Consider the following 22,351-nt stretch of genomic DNA (forward strand, 5'->3'; position numbering starts at 1 on the left):
ATGAGGCTTGAGTTTTCACTCATTTTATGATGGCCCGCTTGGTATTGTGGTTAAAGGCAGGTCTTTCACTCAAGAATGTGTTCAAACCCCACGACTTTACAAGAGTTTTCTTTTTACACATACAAGTACAAGAACTGGCACAAAGGATACAACTGTTTGCCTTCCAACATTAAACACTTGGCTCAAATTCCACAACATTTAGAGTATATTTTATATAGAATAAAGCATAGAGGCTTGTGTTTTCACCCAAAGACAAGACTATACTTTTAGAAAAAGATCAATTGGTGTGATGGTTAAAACCAGGTCTTTGACAAACAAGGACACAACACAAGTGTGAGTTCAAATCCCAGATGCAAAGCTTTCTTTTTACAATAGTAAAAGTTCAATAGTTCACACACATGCATTTACAAGTACAAGAGGGTATACAGCAATTCAGTGGAGCAAGCGGTGATTGTTTGCCTTCCGGCATGAAAGTTCTTGTTCAAATCCCATGTCCTTTATAAAGCTTATTTTGTATAAAACAAAGCAAAGGCTAGACATTTGTGTTCACCCTAAAATTACCAACAAAGACAAGCTGGTGTGGTGGTTAACAGCAGGTATATGACAAATGAAAATGCAGCACGACTGTGGGTTCAAATCCCTGATGCCATGAAATCTTTTTAACCTAGAATAAATTCATACTTCTACAATTACAAACCACTACCCAGCAAATGAGTGGCGCAAAGGATAATTGATCATTTTCCAACACGGTTGGTTCATGTCCTACATCCTTTAGAGTTTATTTTATATAAAACAAAGGCTTGTGCTTTCACCCCTAAAAATGGTACAACTTTACATGAAAGACCAGTTAGCGTGCTGATTAATGGCAGGTATTGGACAAACAGAACTGTAGCAGAAGTGAGGGTTCACAAATGCAAAGTTTTCTTTTTAACTTTATACATTTATTTCTACAAGAAGCAGCAAACACTCAGCAATTCAGTGGTGCAAAGGAGAATTGTTTGCCTTCCAAAGTGAAAGTCCTGGTTCAAAATCCTGCAACTTTTAAAATCACGATAAACATTGTATCCAACAAAGGACTCAAAAATACAACACTTAATGTGAAAGCCATGATGGTGCTAGTGGCTAAAAACATAGTTGCGGATAAGACTGGGACAGAGGCGTGGGTTCAAATCCCAACTCAACAAGTTGGTAACCCAACAAAAAGACTCAGTTGGCAGCCAAAAGAAGGCTGAATACTTGGGACGGTAAAGCAAGAAGGCATTGGGAAACTGAGGCAACAACAACAAAAAAAAGCTTTTTAGCTTGGTTTTTTTTCCGTAAAACTAAAACATACTGCAGATGTTTTTGCAACCTCTTTGGATTTGAACCCAAAAGCCCAGAGTGGATGAGCTCTTAACCATGAGCTTTAACCACAACACCATTTCCATCTCACGAAGACACTGCAATTTTTGCAAATTATACGAAATGTACACTCACACAAGCCAAAAATAAATAAATAAATAAATAAAAATACTATATTTTATCAAAAAATAAAAAAGCATGTAAAAATGAATAGGCTACTTATTCATAGGTGGAAGTAGGAACATTATGAAGCAGAAGGAACATAAGAGCTTCCCACAACACCAAATGACTCTATTAACAAAACACGAATACAGACTGTTACATACAGTGACACTATGCAACAACACAACCTCCACCAGGAAAAAACACAATTTCATATTATTTGCATATCTAGTTTATACTAGGAATATGAGCCAGTGATTCTCATCAAACTTTTAAGATAACGTGCAACAACTACAGATTCATGTTCTACTAAACAGAGTTCAGCAAAAGAACAGCATGTAGGCTAAATAAAGTCTGTGATAAACCTTAATGAAAGTTCTGATTGCCTTCATATCACTAAAATAACAAATATTTCTACAACCCTGCAATAAAACTCTTTATAGATATACTATACATGTCTTTAATACAGAAGCAAGAACTGCACACACAAACATAGACAGACTGTGTATAGTAAATCAATCATTTGTGTTATGACAGCACGTCTATGATTCAGCCAAGTAATCACTTATCACAAGCATAGGCTGTAGCCTATTTCCGACCACATCACACCCTTGCAAATGTGATATTGCTTTTAATACACATTTTATAAATAAGTGAGGAAAGACCATTATTAAAGACTCTGTTGTGCATAGAACTTCTTTCTTTTCAGCATGCTGCTGTTGATAGCTCAAAAGCCTTTGTTATCAACTTGAAAATGGCAGAAAACATTGTGTAATACAGCTTTTAAACAACAAAAATAATTTAATGATTTAGTAGTAATTTTGAGTAACTTACATTTTAGACAATGCAGAACAGTGGCAGCAATGTGACGTTTAATTCCTGAGTGATTCAGTATTTTGAACGAAGCGGCTGAATGAATCATTCAATGTCTCACTTATAATGATGAGTCACTGACGCCACCTACTGACGTAATTATATAAACTGCAGTCACTGGAAACGAGGAAATACAGACAATCAAAATGATACAAACAGGGACAACTCAATGGAAAGATAAGAAGTGATTTATTGACATCATTTCGCGGAGATATGACGCATTTTAATCTCATCAATTGCAATTTGCACTACACAATTGTTGTGCCGTGCGTCTGCCGCAAGGGTGCGACTCTGCTGACAGCAGTGCTGGAAACACTACCATAGAGTAAAAAGGTCGATCTTGGACTTCTGAGGGAATCAATCTGTAAAAGAGGAAGACGTGTTAAAAAGACATTTCATCGTACAAATAGGCCTTTAAGCAGTCTTACTGCTATATAATGCGTGCAAGTGGATAAGCTTTAAGCGTAAATATACTTACAGGTGAGTCGATTGATGCTGTTCCACATTATCGCAGTGTGTTTGTCAGACTGTCATTTGTTTATTTGTTTACATATGTTAATGACATGATAAGGCGTTGTTATGGTATTCTTGTTGGTAACTAGACGTTTCTAGGTAGAAGTAAGAACCAGTTTCATTAAATATGACAAATGTCTGGAACTAAAATCATACAGCCCACCCATCAGAGACCGATTCATAAACGAACGACTCTTATGAGGCGGTTCTTTTTAGTGAATCAGAAACAACCAGTGAAGTCCGATTCCCGATTCCCTAACGAATGACTCGCACGTTTCTGATCGTTTAAGTGAATACTACAGGCTGTAAATCGTACTTGCTGACTGGTTGTTCATGCGGGAAGATGAACGGGTTATGCTCTTTGTCTTGTATTTATACAATTAAGGAATTACAGTAGGCCTACTACCGTTCAAAATGGTACTTACTAGTGCGATGTTTTTGTTGTTGTTGAAAAAAATAACACTTTTAAAAAGTGACAGTAAAGATATTTATAATGGTACAAAATATTTATATTTCAAAAAAATGCTGTTCTTTTGGATTTTCTATTAATCAAAAATTCAACAAAAAAAAATCACAGTTTCCATAAAAATATTAAGCAGCAGAACGGTTTTCAATACTGATAATAGAAAATGTGTTTTGTCAGATAATTCAGCCTTTGTGAGCATTAAAGAAAATCTAAATAATCTTATGACCCCAAACCTTTGAATGGTAGTCTACCACCTTACCACATTTGCCTGCTTTTAATATTGCTGAACCCTGTAAAGCCTGATTTGATGTTGCTTTTATGTCTCATATATTGTATAGGAGAATATGGAGCTCATAATCAAGGGGTTAAATAAACACGTCAATTTTATTCAGATGCCCAAAGTGAGTAAAACTATGCAATATGGCGCAGTTGTTGTTTTATGGCCAAAAACTAAGTTGAAAGTCTTATTCTTAAATGTACAGTAAATCAGTGATATTTTATACCATTATAGAAGACTACTACATAAAATGCATATACTGTAAATATCAGTCATCACTCTACAGTATATCTCCCAATAATATGTCTTAGTAAGGTGATATTTAAAGGTACTCTAAGCGATGTTGGGTGACAGCTATGTCACTACCAAATAGAACGCCGCCATATTTACGACCGATCTCGCCCGGTATGGCTGCCCAAACTGCCCATTTAAATGAGAGAGAGAGAGATACCTGGAGAAAATTTTAATTTTAGGCTCCGATCCTTATTTGTTACTCCCAATTTTCTTTTGTCCATTATTATCTGCCCCAGACTTGCCCCAAATTGTCTTCCTTGATATATATATATATATAGGCTATTGTGCATAACCCCTCCCCATACAGTGGGGATCGCTTGAAGGCTTTCAAGAGTACCGATGCATATTAATATGCAGTGGCTGGATGGGTAAAAGACGTAAAAGTGTGGCACCTGGCCACCAAGGATTTATATTTAATCATGGGAAATGTAAGTATTATAAAAAAAATAAAAATGTATGATTTTGGTGGTAGTTTGCTCTGACTAGGTAGCGAGTTGTTAGCTAGCTAAGTGGCTAACAGCTGGTAGCTTACCAGCTGTTAGCCACGGCTCATGGCTAGCTGTCATTAATCTGGATTAGGCCTGTCGCGATAGTCAATAAATCAATTCATCGCACGATAAAAAAAAAATGAGCTTGATAATTTTTCCGGCCGCGATCATTTCCATTTGCATGCTTGTTTGTGTTTCTCGTCTCTCTCTACCAAAGAGACTGGATGACATCGCTTGCCTTAGAGCACCTTTAAATGCTTAGTTATATGATAGTATATCAAAGCTCTGATGGTTTCATTGTGGGGGGCAAAACATATAATGCAGTGCAGTACAATGATGATTGAGAGATGAACAAAGAAACATTCCTCCAAAGCCTGGTGTGTCATATTTGATACTCATGTTTCAACATGATTTTTCTAAAAAATAATGTATCCATTGATATTAATAAATTAAACCTAAGCAAAACCTTGCTTCAGACCAGTAAATGTTCATCTTAAAAATATTACTGACAAAATAAATTGTATTCATATGTTTACTTAATAAAAATCATTAAAGATTTCTCAGGAAAAATACCACATGTACAAAAACCTGAATGACACTAAAAAACCTTTTACTTGCTATAAAGTATAAACTTTCAATCAGACAATGGAAAGCATGTAAAAAATACATTTTTTTCAGTTGTAAATGCTGTTAATTAAAAACCTAAAAAGAAAACATGTTGCTACTGTAAACTCACTGCCTATGAGAATATGTTAGTAGTGCAAACACAAAGTTTAATAGTAAAAAATAAAGCCAGTTGATGTTCCATAATGAATCACATTCTTGAATTATTCATTAATATTTACCTTTTTTTGTTAGCTCACCAGGGTGACTAGGAACATGAAATTGTCTAGGAATATGAAATTTTCTAGGTATGACTTCTTGTTTCACAGGTGTTTAAATATGAAACACAAAGGTCAAATTCCCTTAATCATCCATCACAATGAGTAAAACCAAAGAATATAGTTCTGATGTGCATCAAAAGATTGTTAAGCATCACAAATTAGAAAATTGCCTGTAAGAAAATAGCTAAAGAATTGAAAATCCCCAATTAAGTATATAATTAAGAAGTTCCAATCAACTAAAGATGTTACGAATCTGCCAGGAAGAGGATGTATATTGTCTTAATGCACGGTGAGGGAGAATTGTAGAGATTAGTTGAGTGTTTGGGCTCAGAAGCCTACCAAAAAAATTTAAAAAATCAAATAACCCCTACATCCAAATTCAGTGGTCAGACACAACTGGAACTTCAAACGGCACAGGGTTCTGTGGTCAGAAGAGCTTTTTGGCAGCAAACACGCTAGATGGGTTTGGTGCACACAAGGATAAAAAGTACCCCATGTGTACAATTTAATATACCATTGGATCTTTAATGTTGTGGGCATATTTTTCTGTTGGAGGTCCTGGACATCTTGTTCAGATACATGGCTTCGTGGATTCTATCAAATAGCAACAGATAAAAAATCAAAACCTGACTACTGCTTCTAGAAATCGTATAATGGGCCGTGGTTGGATCTTCAATCAGGACAACGATCCAAAACAAACATCAAAATCAACACAAAAATGTGTTAAGGAACACAAAATAAAGCTTCTTCCATGACTGTCCCAGTTCCCTGCGTACGCACAAAACAGGCCCTGAAAGATGCGTACGCTACTTCCAACGCATAAGTTGTGATTTATAAAAACAAACTTGACGGGAAAATTTGCGCACCTGCACGTAAACTCTGACCCATGCGTACGAACGTTTTGGAGATGGAGCAGTTTGGCGACACTGATGGTGAAATGGAGTTAAATGTCTTTTTGGTCACTTTTAGACAGAAAATCTAAAGGCAATTATACATATACAGAAAGATAATACAAACATAATTTCACTCACCAAGCCTGAAGCAAACATCCATCCCTTCTTAAATGTCCGTGCCAGCGAGCGTGTTGGACCGTTTAGTGAAACTGACGCAGCCTATCTAAAACCGTAAATCGTCATTATAAGCCCTAATCATAAATACAGTGCATGTTCACAATAACAGTTTAAATAAATAAAAGAATGATTCAAACTATGTTTTACTTCTGATATAAACATTTTATATATTAAATATGCCATGCTCATTAATGGTGTTAAACACTTAAACTACATGAAATCATTACTGAGAAGTTACAACATTTGTATATTCAATAAATATAAATATTTGTTGTGAATGCAATGCTTTTGAACACTTTTCCTCTTGCATGCTATGTTTTAACTACAGAGATGAATTGCTTATCATGATAATAGCAGATTGTCTGAGAAAATAATTTTGTGCAAATAATGCACAAGGTCTATCTTTTTCCATTAAAAATATAAATCAATTAAAAATACTATTTGGCCAGTGGAAAAGATTGTGAAAAACTTTCTCTGAAATGTATTTTACACTATTTGATTTATTTATGCAAAAACAAGGCAAGGATAGGTTATTAAATAATTTTTTATTAATGACATCCGTATTTCATATTTTCGTAATGTCTGGTACCGTTAAACATATCACGTGGATGAATAATCATATGCAGATGAGGATATGCAAAGTAAAACTAGGCGTTGTAAGCTCCATTTATGGTTGTTTCGGGGAGGAGACGCATGTGCGCACAATCTTCCGCTAACTGGAATTTATAAAGTGAATTCTGCGCAGATTCCGGCGTACGCACGGTTTTATAAGTCTGAATATTTTTTTGCGTACGACATTTTTGGCTTTCGGGAGCACGTATACTTTTAGTAAGGATCCTACGCAGAGTTTTATAAATGAGGCCCCTGATGAGTGGAGTGAACTGAAGAGAAGAAGCACCAACAGGGATCTGGGAATCTGAAGGATCTGGAGAGATTCTGTATGGATAAACCCTGTAAGGATAAACAATACAGCTTTATTTTTTACAGCAATTTTTGATCATATACCAGGGGTGCCATTCAATATATTATTTTATTATTATTATATGCGCGTTCACTACGGAGATATCAATCGTCAATTTCTTTAAACGAAACAATTCAAAAGGAAAAGAAAAAGGCTAGCCTATACCTTCTGATTATGTAATCATCCATGATTTGCATTTCTCTCTATATATGCGCGTTCACTAGGAGATGGCGATCGTCAACTTAATCTTTGCAGCACTGACAGAAAAGTTGTATTAATAAAAATCAATGGACGCATGTCACCGGATTTACAAATGCACTTCTTGCTTGTTACTTGTTAATTAAATTTAAATTAATTAATAAAATGAATACAATTGTCATTTTTGCTCATTTATAAATAGTATTTATATCCACCACCCCCTCAGCACCTGGGTTAAAAAATTATTTGGCGCCACCATATAACGACCCACGTATTAAAAATAGTCGAGTCTAAATAGGGCTCCGGCTCATATTACATTTAATGCCGTTAGCCGGGATCAGACACAACGTGCACGGGTTGGCCTTGATTTTTTTGTCTGTTTTTTTTTGTTGCCCGATCTGGTATTCAGTTTCTGAACGGTGTAGGCACAAGCCAACAGTTTGGTGACGCTGTCTGAGCCTTATGTCATAATTTTTAATTAGTCACGGTAATACCGTATACCCAGGTAAAATAGGGAGGAGGTTTGACGGTATCAAAATTTGGATACCGCCCAAGCCTACTTTCTAGCCATCCTCAGGGTTCCTACGCAGTTTGGAAAAATATGGAAAGAAGAAAGCAGAGTATGGAAAAATATTTGCATTTCCAGACTATTGCCCCTATTTAGTTTTCTATAATAGAAAATCTAAAGAATTTAAAATAATTTAATGAAAATAAATGTATCATACAAGAAGTGTGTTTTCATGGCAGCTGTTTAGTGATTCTTTAGTGATTGTCAAACACAACTGAATGATTGTGGCAGATTATAAGCGTCTTGAGTTTCTTCTCATGACATTCTTAGCACCATATTACAGAGCCTCTAAAAGGACCTTTGCAAAAATAAAAAAATATACAGACTTTCGAATGCACACGAGAAACCATTAAACTTAGCATTGACAATATTATGCCATCAGCTCATTTCATGTCATGGTTTCTCTACCACCACAGAGGATGCATTAAATTGGACATTAGGCCTTGATATTAGAGGTACTACCCTAAGGAAAGCCAATCTTGAGCAAATAGGCCTAGATTTCAATTAATTCATGTGCATCAATGCTCTCTTTTTCTTCATAGTAAGATGACAAGGACACACAAAGGAGATAGGTTATAGTATATGTGGCAACCCGGAGGTGCATTTGAAGGATAATTTGCCAACTACGCCACTCAAGGAGTTACACCCAGAGAATTTAGTGTCTCTAAAGGAACACGTTCGTTCATCAATAATCGCTCAGAGACACGGGTAACAATACAAAACAGTTGACTTATTAAGTTACTAATCACTTTAAAACAATCATTAAAATAAATCAGGCCTCAGTCAAGCACAGCTCATCATAAGGGTTTGGCTCTGAAAAGGTCACAGAGACACCAGCTAACTGGGGCTTACCAGCAGGGTCAGGCTATCAGAGATTAGACTGCCTATTACAGAGAAATCATTCCTCTCACCCGTGCACGCAAACACACGCACTCACACCCTACTCCACGGATGGACACAGCACACTGTGAACAACACACCACCACCATTTAGAGCAGGGGTCTCCAACCTTTTTTCATTTGAGAGCTACTTTTTAAAAAATATAGTGGCCGAGAGCTACTCATGTAGGCTAATACAATACTTAAATCTCTTAAATAATGTCTCATAACTCTCATATTAACAACTATCTAAACTGTTTTAGACCTAAAAGAGTTTTTTTAGGCCTATATATGTCACGCTTAAATGTCAGAGAAAAGAACAGAATCAGAGATTAATTTTTTTAAAGAAAATTGTACTTTGCATATTATACTATAAAAACACATAATTATAGTTGATTTTATAGTGCATCTTAACTAGAGATGAAATGGCCTGAAAATTTCATTTCATGATTATAGTGACCAAAATGATCAGTTATCACAGAATCCTGTTCAAAAAGTACTAATACTACACAATAAAATCCATTCACCAAGGTTTATGTTGAAAACCAGCAAATAACAAATATAATTAGAATTCATTTGCACTTTTTGTTTACATAAACAAAATAACAATATTAAAAATAATGGTCAGGTTTTAAAGGAGTGTCTTGCGACATGTTATCTACTAACATGTAGCCTACAAGTTCAAATAAGTTTTGACAAAAAAAGATTTATAAAAAGCTCGCATATTTCAGCCATTAAATCATTATTATAAAAAGAATGAGTCAAAAAAGATAAATTACTGACGTTCACAATGCACATTAGCTTATCTTTCATTATTAATAGTAAAATTCGGTCCGATTTTCCCGTGGCGTCTGTCATTGCTATGCAACCATGCACTGCACTCTCCACAATGACAAAGAAGTTTTAGTAGCTAATGAATTTTTCATCTTGCTGCGCATGGAAAAAATGAGTGCGTCGCTTCAATTATGAGCTTCCTACATTTGAAATAACGAACTTGAGCGCGCAAAAGATGCGATGTGTGAACGCCCCCTTGGTGAGCTACCTCCAATCAGGCCACGAGCTACTGGTCGAGCGACGTGTTGGAGACCCCTGCGCATAGACCATTGGCAACCGCAATGCGTGATCCACAGATGAGGCATACAGCTTTATCTTTAACATTAGTGAAGAGGAATTCTGTCTCCCACTCGTTAAAATAATACGTCTTCTTTTTTGCATGACCTGCATTGTCAGCCATAATTAATCTTTTTTTTTTTTTTTATAGTTCAATTTATCTTATGTGTAAATTTATCGGTCTGCCCGCGACCGCCTCAACCCACTGAAGTTACGTTACGTTTTTTTTTTTAAACGTGCTCGACGTGCAGATTCTAAATATTTTTAATTATTTTTAATTTTATTTTATTATGTTTTAATGGTATATGAAATGTTACCATTAGTTATTTTCTCATTTTATGCCATCATCATAAATGATAATAAAAAAATTAAAAATGAAAGACAATTCAGGCTATTTTTAGAATGTGCTCGGCGGGCGACTCAGAGACTCCATGCGGGCTACCAGGTGCCCGCGGGCACCATGTTGGAGACCACTGACTTAGAGGGACTAGAGCCGGCCCCCCTGCCTTTGGCCCCAAATCCTGCGGCACAAAAACAGAGCAATCTTAATATGAGTCACTAAAGAGGCACACAGAATAATTAAGACACTGAATTGCCCTATGTTAAATTAAACAACATAAACCCAAAATAAGAATTAACAACACTGGAAAAGAAATATACCAGGCCTATTTGCCCCCCAAATTACAAATCGTGGATTAAACAAATAAATCAACTAAAAACAGTTAAAGAGATGCAAAAGCAAGACAATGGATTTTAGTGTACAAAATAATAAACCAAATTGATCTCAACATTTTACAGGAAAATACAGCAAACTGATTTTAGCAGTGTACATTAAAAATAAACCAAACCGATCTCAATCAAGTTACAATAATTAACTAAGCAGAAAAACAAACTACAAGCTAGAAAAATACCAAAAAAAATAATGAAGTTACATTTAATAAGATAAGTCAAATAAGCCGCACAAAATGAATAAACTGCACAAAAAAAAGATAAAGCTCTTTGCAAAATAGAAAACCAAATAATAATAAAAAAAATACTATATCAGAATATGCAGAGTTTCACGTATATTCAAATGTAAATAAAGCCGACTTAACCAAAACAAAAGAAAATAGAAAATGTAAAGCAAAATCAACACAAAACAAAACAGCAATGTTATCCATGGGCAGGACGTGAAACGCGCCCAACTAGCAGTCGCCGCAGCAGTGCAAGATCTGCAGGAGAAACGAATCCGTTGATTTGAATCACACGAGAGGGAATGGCGCGTCACACAATCAGCTTACGCTCTCCAACGTTTTAGGGAGAGCCCTGGAGTAAAATAGAATGTCACCATTTAATATTTCTATCATAGAGCCTCACCTGAACTTAGTAAACGCTTGTTAGACATACCAATGATGAATATGATGCGTGCATAATCAGGAGCGCACACACCCAACAACGGTAATCAATAGTGCGGTAACAATAGTGCGTCCGCACGAAAACGGAACAGCTGACTCGCACTTTACGAGAGGAAATGGCACTCAAGAGCTTACTAAGGTGTAAAAAAAACACACGCAACCCGAGAACATTAGTTATTAAGTTTAAAAAAAACAATCAGTTAAAATCACCAAGCGTTCCTACCTCTATAATGTCCACACCTGATGCCGGAAGCAGCCACAGTAAAGTGTTTGGGCGCGTCAGGGACGTCGACAAATGACGTTGACGTACAGCACAGGTCTATCGCAATTTATATCCCCTAACCCTAACAGCTAATTGGCTTACGATCCACATAATTATAAGGGAAGGTAAAGAGCTTTCCCACCACAATCTACCCCCCTTTTCTATGTCGTCGTCCCGACGATCAACAAAAAAAAAAGAAAGGAATTCTCCGAACAATAAGGTGGTTAATCCCAAGGCCTAAACCAAGCTGAGATGGCCCTAGACACTGGCCCAATGGGAACCACAACCTCTCTTTCTGTCCCTCTCACAGTGCATGGAAGACGAAGCATGTTGGAGTGCTGACCCGCCGTGGTGTGTCCAGTCCTGCGTGTGGCAAGCAGCCCGTCACCCACTGAACCCCCTTGAAACACTCCCTCGAAAGCGACCTGTAGTCGCATCTGGTGTTCCACGATCCAGTTGTGCACACTACCCGCACAGGGCTCAGTTACCCTACCGAGCAAGAAGTCGACGGGCAGCCGAGGCTCTAGGCCAAACATTAAAAAATAAGGGGATTCTCCAGTTGCCTGGTGAGGAGTAGTGTTATAACAAAAGGTCACTTGCGACAGGCAAGCGGTCCACTCCCTCTTTCTAGAGCTCGGCAAAGTCCGCAACAAGTTATGCAAGGTTCGATTAAATCTTTCACACTGACCGTTACCGGCAGGGTGATAGGGGGTTGTACGCGACTTCTTCACCTGGTAAAAGTCGCACAACTGGTGAATAAGAGCCGACTCAAAATTACGGCCTTGGTCAGAGTGAATGCGTCCCGGAACTCCAATCTTATAAAACCACTCATCGACCAACACCCGGGCAACAGTCTCAGCTCTCTGATCACGCGTTGGCACAGCCATGGTAAACTTGCTAAATACATCGGTCATTACCAAGACGTTTTCCTGTCCCGAAGAGGAAGGTTTTAGCACCGTAAAATCAACCACGAGGATTTTGTTGGGTCTAGAACTCAGCAAGTGGCCCACAAAGCCACGAGCTGCTGGTCGAATGTCCTTCGCATGTTCACAACGGTCACACTCTTGGCACCAACGAGTAATGTCAGCCGACATACCCGGCCACTAGCATCTCTGGCGTATTAGTTCACCAGTTCGCTCGATCCCCTGATGTCCATGCTGTTGTTGCAACTGCGTCAGAACCTCCCGTCTGAGTACATCCGGTAAAACCATCTGAAAAACATCCTCACCTCCATCAGGACGAGAAATCCTGCGATATAGTACTCCCTCCTTCAGTACCAAACGATTCCACTGCTGGAGCAAGGTCAAGACTGGCTTAGTCAACTTTTTACGCTCCTCAGGCCCTGGACGCTTTCCTTGTTCCCAAAACTGTCTCACAACCCCGATAACTGGGTCAGCTTCCTGCAGGGAACATATATCTAGCACAGAATAGCCAGGCAAAACACTCATTGTTGACACCACTGCCTGTGCTAACCGCCCCATACTAATGGCCTGATGCAATGACGCTGGAACAGTACTACCACTTACCAGACCCTCTGGAATGCCCCCAGCAGTCGGATCCTGTCTGGAAAGAGCATCCGCGTTACGATTGCTCTTTCCTGACCTCTACCTTACCTCAAAATCAAATGCTGCCAATTCAGCTGCCCACCGTTGTTCTGTGGCCCCTAGCTTGGCAGTAGCCAAATGACTGAGGGGATTGTTGTCCGTGTACACCAGACACTTGTGGCCAAGAAGGTACTCTCTAAATTTCTCAGCCATGGCCCACTTGAGCGCAAGAAACTCCAATTTCATGGAGCTATAATTGGACATATTGCGCTCAGTGGGCCTTAGGCTGGGGCTGGCGTATGCTATGGGACGCACTTTACCTTGATGTTCTTGAGAGAGCACCGCTCCCAAACCTCCGTAACTGGCATCCACTTCCAGTATAAAAGGGCGGGAAAAATCAGCATAAGCCAGTACTGGAGCCATGGTCAACTTGCTCTTCAAACCCTCAAATGCTTCCTGACACTGATCAGTCCACACTTGGGCCAGACTCTGTCCCTTCCCTCTCCTTGACTTACCACCAGTCACCTCAGCTACCCACTTATGCAGGGGGGAAGCCAATTTGGCAAACCCCTCCACAAAGCGCCTGTAGTAACTGGCAAAACCCAAAAACGTCCGTAATTCAGACACACTGGTAGGGCACCGCCACTGCGCCACAGCCTCAATTTTACCTTTGTCAGTTGCCACCCCTTCGACTGAGATGACATGCCCCAAGTATCTTCTTGTTCTATCTTCTTCATGTTTCTTCTTGTCTGAAGAACGCACACTTTTCAAGTCTTGCCTTAAGGCCCTCCTGTTTCAAGCGGCCCAGAACCACCTCTAATCGCTCCAAGTGTTGAGCTATTGAAGAAGAGTACACAATTATGTCATCGAGATAAAGTAGCAAGGATTGTCGCTGTTGGTCACCAAACATCCTCTCCATGAGTCTCTGAAATGTGCTGGGTGCATTGCAGAGACCAAAGGGCATCCTGTTCCATTTAAATAAACCAAATGGAGTACAGAAAGCAGTTTTAGACTTGTCTTGTTCCGTGACAGGGACTTGATTATACCCACTGGCAAGATCTAATGTTGAAAACCACCGAGCCCCTGTCAATGAATCCAAAGACTCCTCTATACCTGGCAATGGAAATGCATCCTTTCTGGTCTTTGCGTTCAGGTGACGGTAGTCTACGCACATGCGTAGGCTACCATCCTTCTTCTTAACCAACACTATGGGGGATGCATAAGGGCTACTACTCTCTCTTATGACCTGTGTCTCCAGGAGCTGATTAATGTGGGTCTTATGCAGCCCACATTAATGCCCGTCCTGACATTAGTCCTGACATTACAATTTCTAGTTTTATATATGCTATAACCCAGAGTCGGCGCCACAGCAGATCTACTGGAGGGGCATTTGGTCATCGGCGGGGGGGCACCGCCGTTTGAGAAATATTTTGACGCAGTGGCGACATCATAGTCCAACACAGCAGAAATGCTATAAAAACATTTAATCATAGGCGTAATTTACGGGTGGGTCATGTCCCCACCACTTTTTGCCATGGGTCGATATTGTCCCAGCCAGGGGCTTAGCCAGAATTTTATTTTTGGGGGGTCCTGTCTTTAAATGAGGGGGCTATATATATATATATATAGTCAGAATTTTATATATATGGCCTATTCTGGTGTGTGCGGTGATGCGGTGGCGACTCGTGTTTGTAAGGGTGGCGCTGCCAATAAAGCACCTAAAAGCTGTCACAAAGAACCGAACAAGAAGTAAGTGTTATTTATTTTTACAGATGTAAAAAATTATGTTTACAAACAGATGTTTACAAACCACTGGGTTTAGGGTTTCAGGTAGGCCTACATTAGGTTCATTTAACAATAGAAACTGAATAATCAAATGTAAAAATAAAACACGGCTTAGTTTTCACTCTATGAATTAAATATAGTATACAGATTCTTATTAAGGCTACAAATGTTATTCAGCCAAGAGCAGTGAGTGATTTTCCCTGTCTTTTGTTCATGACCCTAGTTATTGCAAGCAGTTGCGATAATGCATATCGTGATATACATTTGCGATATTTCGATAGTTTCAATATGTCATATACATCTAGGATGACTTGAGGTTGAGTAAATTAATGGGCTTGAATAATTGAATAAATGGGCTAATTTTCATTTCTGGGTGAACTATCCCTTTAACTCTTTTAACATCAAGAGAGTCACACGTAAGTAAAAGTTTCATGACCAATCCCTTCTCTGCTATATGTGTCGACCTAAAACTTTGACTTTCAGTAACCTATTAAAATCATTCAGATATCAAAAGCCGTTATGATATGTACGGTACATTTGCGATAATTCTGATATATCGTAGGGTTGGGCGGTATTTCGGTAATATCGTATACCGCGGGGTCTTAAAATAGCAACGGTATCAGTTTCAATACCGTCATTACCGGCACTTATATATAATAAATAAATATAATTTATTCAATGCCTAAAAATGCTTATGTAGTTGTCATCAAGTGACAGTGTGGAGGAGAAAGAGAGAGAGAGAGAAGGGAAAGGCGGTAAATACTGACGAGGCAATTTGTAAATGTTGCAATAAAATAGGTGACTGCGAGAGATGGAAACACCTCTAACCTAATGTCACATCTCCGAAACAAAGACCCACTCACCGCTGCGAGGATGCATTTTGCCCCGAGTTCATTTAATAAGCGCATTAGTTTATATTTGTTAAAATATTATAATGTTATTTTTTTTACGTTGATAATGAAAACTGAAGAGCACTAGTAAGATGGGATGCATCGGGAGTCAGACATTGACCAATTAATTAAGTTTCATTTTGTAAAAGGCCTTTCTTTAAAGTGAATTTCGTTTTGTATAAATTGTATCCTAATTTTAATTTTTTTTTTTATCAACCAATAATAAATAAGAATCAAATATATCAGACAACATAATTATGACTTGATCATGCGCTGGCGCGCCGCGGTCACTTGCATTGAAATCTCATTACAAATTAACCGAAACTCAGTGTATGTCTCACAGACATGACAGATATCTAAATAAAGCTTGAAATTTCATTAAACGAAACAATTCAAAACGAAAAGAAATAGGCCACTCGCTGATTATTTAATCCATGATGTGCATTTCTCTCTATGCGCGTTCATACGGAAATGGCGATCATCAAATTAAACGAAACTATTCCAAACGAAAAGAAATAGGCTAGCCTACTCTCTGATTATGTAATCCATGATGTGCATTTCTCTCTATCGTTCACTATGGAGATGGCGATTCATCAATGTCTTTAAACTAAACAATTCAAAAGGAAAAGAAATATAGGCAGCATACTCTCGGATTTATCCATGATGTGCATTTCTCTCTATAGGCGCGTTCACTACGGAGATATCAATCGTCAATTTCTTTAAACGAAACAATTCAAAAGGAAAAGAAAAAGGCTAGCCTATACCTTCTGATTATGTAATCCATGATTTGCATTTCTCTCTATATGCGCGTTCACTAGGTGATGGCGATCGTCAACTTAATCTTTGCAGCACTGACAGAAAAGTTGTATTAATAAAAATCAATGGACGCGTGTCACCGGATTTACAAATGCACTTGTTGCTGGTTGCTTGTTAATTTAATTTAAATGAATTAATAAAATGAATACAATTGTCATAATTAAAATAATTAAATATTATTAATTGTCCCATTTTTGCTCATTTTTAAATAGTATTTATATCTACCACCCCCTCAGCATCTGGGTTAAACAATTATTTGGCGCCACCATATTATAACGGCCCACGTATTAAAAATAGTCGAGTCTAAATAGGGCTCCGGCTCATATTACATTTAATGCCGTCAGCCGGGATCAGACACAACGTGTACGGGTTGGCCTTGATTTTTGTTGTTGTGTTTTTTATGCCCGATCTGGTATTCAGTTTCTGAACGGTGTAGACACAAGCCAACAGTTTGGTGACGCTGTCTGAGCCTTATGTCATAATTTTTAATTAGTCACGGTAATACCGTATACCCCGGTAAAATAGGGAGGAGGTTTGACGGTATCAAAATTTGGATACCGCCCAAGCCTAATATATCGTGCAGCCCAAATACCCATCCTCTGCCTTTGGGGAAAGAATATGTGCAGCCTTTCATTCTAGCTTCCCCCTAATATTTTGGATCTATTGTCATCTTACTCTTGCTCTCTCACTTCAACTCTCACAAGAGAGAAAAAAGAGAACTGGTTATAAAGGCAGCGCTCCCACAGTCAACCTATTAGCAGACAAATCAGTTTCACCTGTCTCCACAGTCACTGCTCAAAGACTGAGGACTGGGGCAGAAATTTGAACAGCCGTTTCATGTCTTCATGAAGAAATGTATGAAAAGATGACATTTTCACCTGCCTTTAATTCATCCAAGGCCAAGTTATAAAAAATAAATCAATTTGTAAAAATGGGTAATTTTTTAATACATAGGCCTATTACACTTTTTATATTCTACCTTGAAATCACCCAAGGTCAAATAATTTAAATAAATTAACAAATTAATACATAACCGCTCAAAAGTTTTGGGTCATTAAGATTTTATTTTTTTTAAAGAAATGAATACCTTTATTTAGCAAGAATACATTAAATTGATCAAAAGTGACAGTACAGACTTTTATATTGTCATTTTACACTGTTTTTGCTGTTTTTTGTTAAATAAATAATTGCATTTCTTTTAAAAACATCTTACCAAACCTTCATTTTTGCACAGAACTGTATATAGATTTTAAACTGAAAGCCTCTCTAATCTTTCAAATATCATAAGCCGCTGGAGCAGAAGTGATATGCATATGTCTGCCAACATTATGCCACAACACATAGCCTACCAAAGGCAAGAAAAAAACTCTCAGCAGATTGGAACATATCACACATCTGAACATATCACACATCTAAACATATCCGAGACAGTCTGAAAACGCTATAAACAGGCCTTTTGTCCTTATACCACAGGCAAAAAAACAGGGAAAAGCCATCACTTTCAGCAGTTTGAATGAAAAGCCTGACAATACATGAACACATCAGCTTAGTCTAGCCTTGTTGCACAACAGGATGCTGCAGCCTCAGAAAACACAGGTGTTATCTCAGTGCAGAAAACCCCAGGCAGTCTGTATTCTTATCAGATTACCCACAATCCTTTGGGCACATGGAGGAAAGTTAGGAGACAGAATGGAATGGAGGAGTCCAAATGCCTGAGGAAGTGAGATAATTGTGTGTTGTACTTAACATCCACTCTAGCAGCCTGTGCAAACAGACCGAACCAAAATACGGATCGATCTAACATAGTTGAAGCAAGCAAACAGACCTCAAAAACTTTCATTCCTGCATTCCTACAAGTACAATATGGAGTAACATCTTTGTTTATGCCTTTCCTCTACAGAATTAGAGGTGTTTGGACTGTTATATCCAGCAAACAGAAGCAGAGCTTTGGGACGTTTGGACAGACATTCACTGTATGATGGACATCTGCTCAGGCACAGGTAATGCTTCTGACATGTTGGCGTGTGAATGTGTAGGTTACCATCATTTTCCTTCTGAAGGGCCACCCCTTTGGAAGCAAATGATGGTAACCTAAGTAGGTGGGGAAGGGACGGGGAATGAAATTTTTTATAGCCATTTTAATTTTTTCCAGGCAAAAGCATAACCCCTGTTGGACATCATGCGGGAGCTCAGGGGGGGACCCCATGATCCCCCACACCTTCTCACTCACACTACAGCATTCATTCGTATCGCAGAGATCTGGCTGGACTCGAACCAGCAACCTCTGAAACCACGAGGCAGCGCTCTTACCTGTGAGCCACAGATCTCTTATCTGAACATGTGAAGGAACTTATATTTCACTATCCACCAAAGTTACTAAACCAGTTAAAGTTACACGAACATGACAGTTTTTGCATTTAGGATGATGTACATCACACATGGTGAGGTGGGATTTGAACCCACTGTTTCATCGCAACCTAGTCCACAACTAATGTGTTTAGCCACTCAGCCATTGTGACTTTCACAGTTGGAGATGACATTTGGAGGCACTTTCGTGGACAGAATGACAACAATTAGACATAAGCAATTGTGAGATTTGAACCCATGACTCCATCACAACCTTGTTCACAATTTACATGTGTTTAGCCACTGAGCCATCGTGGCTTTCACAATGAGAGATGACGTTTTGGGCACTTTGTTGGACATAATGACAACAACTGGCCTTAAGCAAAGGTGAGGTTTGAACCCACAACTCCATCACAAACTTGTCCACAAGTAACATGTGTTTAACCATCGAGCCATTGTGACTTTAACTTTGAGATATGAAGTTTTGGGGCACTTTGTGGGACATAAAGACAAAAATAAGACTTAAGCAAAGGTGGGATTTGAATGCAGGACTCCATTGCAGCCTTGTCCACAACTAACATGTGTTTAACCACTGAGCCATTGTAACATTCACAGTTAGTGATGCCATTTTGATGCACTTTGTTGGGGCACAATGACAACAATTGGACTTAAGCAAAGGTGAGGTTTGAACCCACAACTCTGTCGTAACCTTGTCCACAACTAATATGTGTTTAGCTACAGAGACTTTCACAGTTAGAGATGCCTTTTTGGGGCACTTTATTGGACATAATGACAATAATTGGACCTAAGCTAAGGTGAGGTTTGAACATACAATTCCCTCGCAACCTTGTCCACATTAACATGTTCAGCCACTGAGCCATTGTGATTTTCACATTTAGAAATTGTTCAATTGTTGGTATAACACAACACGTCATCTCCTGACTCACTAAGACTGGGTAGTTTAATAAGTATTATAGATGGGTGTTATTGATCACTCTGTTTTATGTGATTTAAAAAAAAAATTGTGGGATTTGAACAAATCCCACAATTTTTACCAAACAGGCAAGGGAAGACAAATAAATTTGTATTTTATTTAATATGCAGATGTGCATTTTAGGAGGTTGTCACTCTGTGTACTGTACCATATCTGACTAGGATCGGGGTGAATCAGACGTTACGTTCAATAGAGTGAGTTAAAGATGTTGCTGTATATTCTAGGAGCCAACCATCTGTTGCTTGGCTAGTCATGATTCATGTGCTGAGAGTCAGGACCTCATATGGTTGTTTCTAGGGGTTTGGAGCTGAAAGTGGGAGATGGAAATGTCTGTGCAACCCAAAGCCTTGAACCAAAGAGGTGGTGGTAAGGACTGTGACCTCTGGGTGTTTGACAGCTGATTTAGAAACTAAAAAGGGAAAGATCACTGCTGATATCTAGCAGAACCAGACCTCTAACAAAACACATAAAACTTGTGAAAAGGGCTAAACAGGTTTGAAAAGGCTCAACCTACTATAACATTCATCACATATATACAGTATACTGTATGCCCTAATGCATAGAAATCAAGCTTGAATGATTATGTGATTATGATCATCTGTTCTTCATTAAATAGCTGTCTGTATTTTCTTTCACTGTAGCCTCTTCACAGACCAACATATTTCAACATGTTCCAATTTGGCGGAAATTCATTCCACTGGTTTGCTTTCGAAAAAACGAGAGCAGGCCTTGAAAACCCTGAATGCTAAAGTGTTCTTCAGAGCACCTGCACGCCCGAATGAGCTTCAGATGCCAATTAGGAAATGGCCTGTGAAATGACTTGATAACAGCAGACTCCAGAGATGGTGGAGTCCAATTCGTTTAAAGCAGAGTATTTGTGGCCACTGGGGCTTGGGGGCAGAAGCTTGCTGATAGTACATTTAAATTATGACTTGACCAAAGCAGCCTGAAGTCAACCTTGAAAAACACCATGCAGTGGATGCAAAGTGAAAGAAACTCAAAAGCCCTCCAATAACACAGCACAGCAGTATCTTAGTGAACAGAGGATAAACTCTCCCTACATACCTTGTCATTCACAAATAAATAAATAACCATCCTCCACTGGAAAAAAACATACTTCATTTGTCAAAATTCTTGTGGAGTTTGTTCAGTTAAACTGATATTATGCAGTCTGCATAGCTTTATGACTTTCTACATGTATGCTAGGTCCAACAAAGCATTGGTTTTGATTTCTGTACTGCATAGCAACAGGTCTGAAAATAGTGTAAAAGAAAAAAAAATGCATACAGTAATGTAAAAAGACAATTGTTTTTTTTTTACATTTATTTTGAGTGATTAGTCTGATTTCTATGGATGTTGGACTTTCCAGTGCAGATAAGGTTAAAGTGTCTAGATAAGCATTTATAAAGTGGGAGGTGGGAGGAGCAGAGAATGACATAGAAGCCTGTTTCTGCAGTGTTGTTACTGTTAAAACTAAAACTATTAAAAATTGTTTTCGGTAATTGAAATAAAATATATATATTAGATTAAAAACCTAACTTTAAAAAGTACTAAAAACTAAAACTGAAAAAATATATAAATATATTTGTTTAAACTAATAAAAATGCTAAAAGCGCATAACAAAATTACAAAAACTACAATTAAAATGAAAACTGAAAATATAAAAATAAAAACTAATTCAAAAGTAATAAATACTATAATAGCAGTATAAATAATACTAAAATTTCACAACTGCAACTTTTTCTTATAATTGTTACTTTCTATCTCCCGACTGAAAAGTATCTCAAAATGTGACTTTTTCATTTTAAAGTATTTATTACAGTTATTCTTTACTCTGAAGCAGAAATAGGCTTCCACAGAATGATTCACCAAGTACAAACTAAAAATAAATTGGTATTTAATTCGTTTAATCAAAATCAATGTATCTTCACTGAGAGATAGAAACAGGCTCATCTTGAGTGACACAAATACTTTTTGTTTGTCACAAATTTGCAAGGAAAAGTAATTATGTTGTCATAGAGACAAATATAAACAAAATATTTATAGCTGGTATATTTTCTCAATTCACCCAGGACTGACAGGTGTCATTCAGTGAAAATAGTAAGTACATTTCTGTCTAATAGGATTGTTTCCCCCTCACCCATGTATGACACATTGCCAACTCTGTCAGACTGAATTGAAGGCTGTTGATCATCATTGGTTCAGCAGCTAAAATGTAATACATTTTGATAAAATAA

The 22,351-nt window shown here is 38.0% G+C and overlaps 1 long non-coding RNA gene across 3 annotated transcripts; it reads left to right on the forward strand.

The window, feature by feature from the left end:
• The first annotated feature begins 2,499 nt into the window (after window positions 1-2,499).
• Window positions 2,500-21,226, forward strand: LOC143741543 (uncharacterized). 3 transcript variants are annotated; one of them, XR_013205121.1, is made up of 5 exons: window positions 2,500-2,856; window positions 18,675-18,774; window positions 18,927-19,507; window positions 20,339-20,607; window positions 20,756-21,226. It is a non-coding gene; the product is annotated as an uncharacterized LOC143741543 (long non-coding RNA). The 3 variants fall into 3 exon arrangements; XR_013205119.1 differs by lacking the exon at window positions 18,927-19,507; XR_013205120.1 differs by lacking the exon at window positions 18,927-19,507 and having other exon boundaries at window positions 20,412-20,607.
• The last annotated feature ends 1,125 nt before the right edge of the window (window positions 21,227-22,351 follow it).

This window comes from Siphateles boraxobius, unplaced genomic scaffold (genome assembly GCF_051911475.1).
Source record: "Siphateles boraxobius isolate OS27281-9 unplaced genomic scaffold, OSU_SipBor_1 19, whole genome shotgun sequence".
Lineage (NCBI taxonomy): Eukaryota > Metazoa > Chordata > Actinopteri > Cypriniformes > Leuciscidae > Siphateles > Siphateles boraxobius.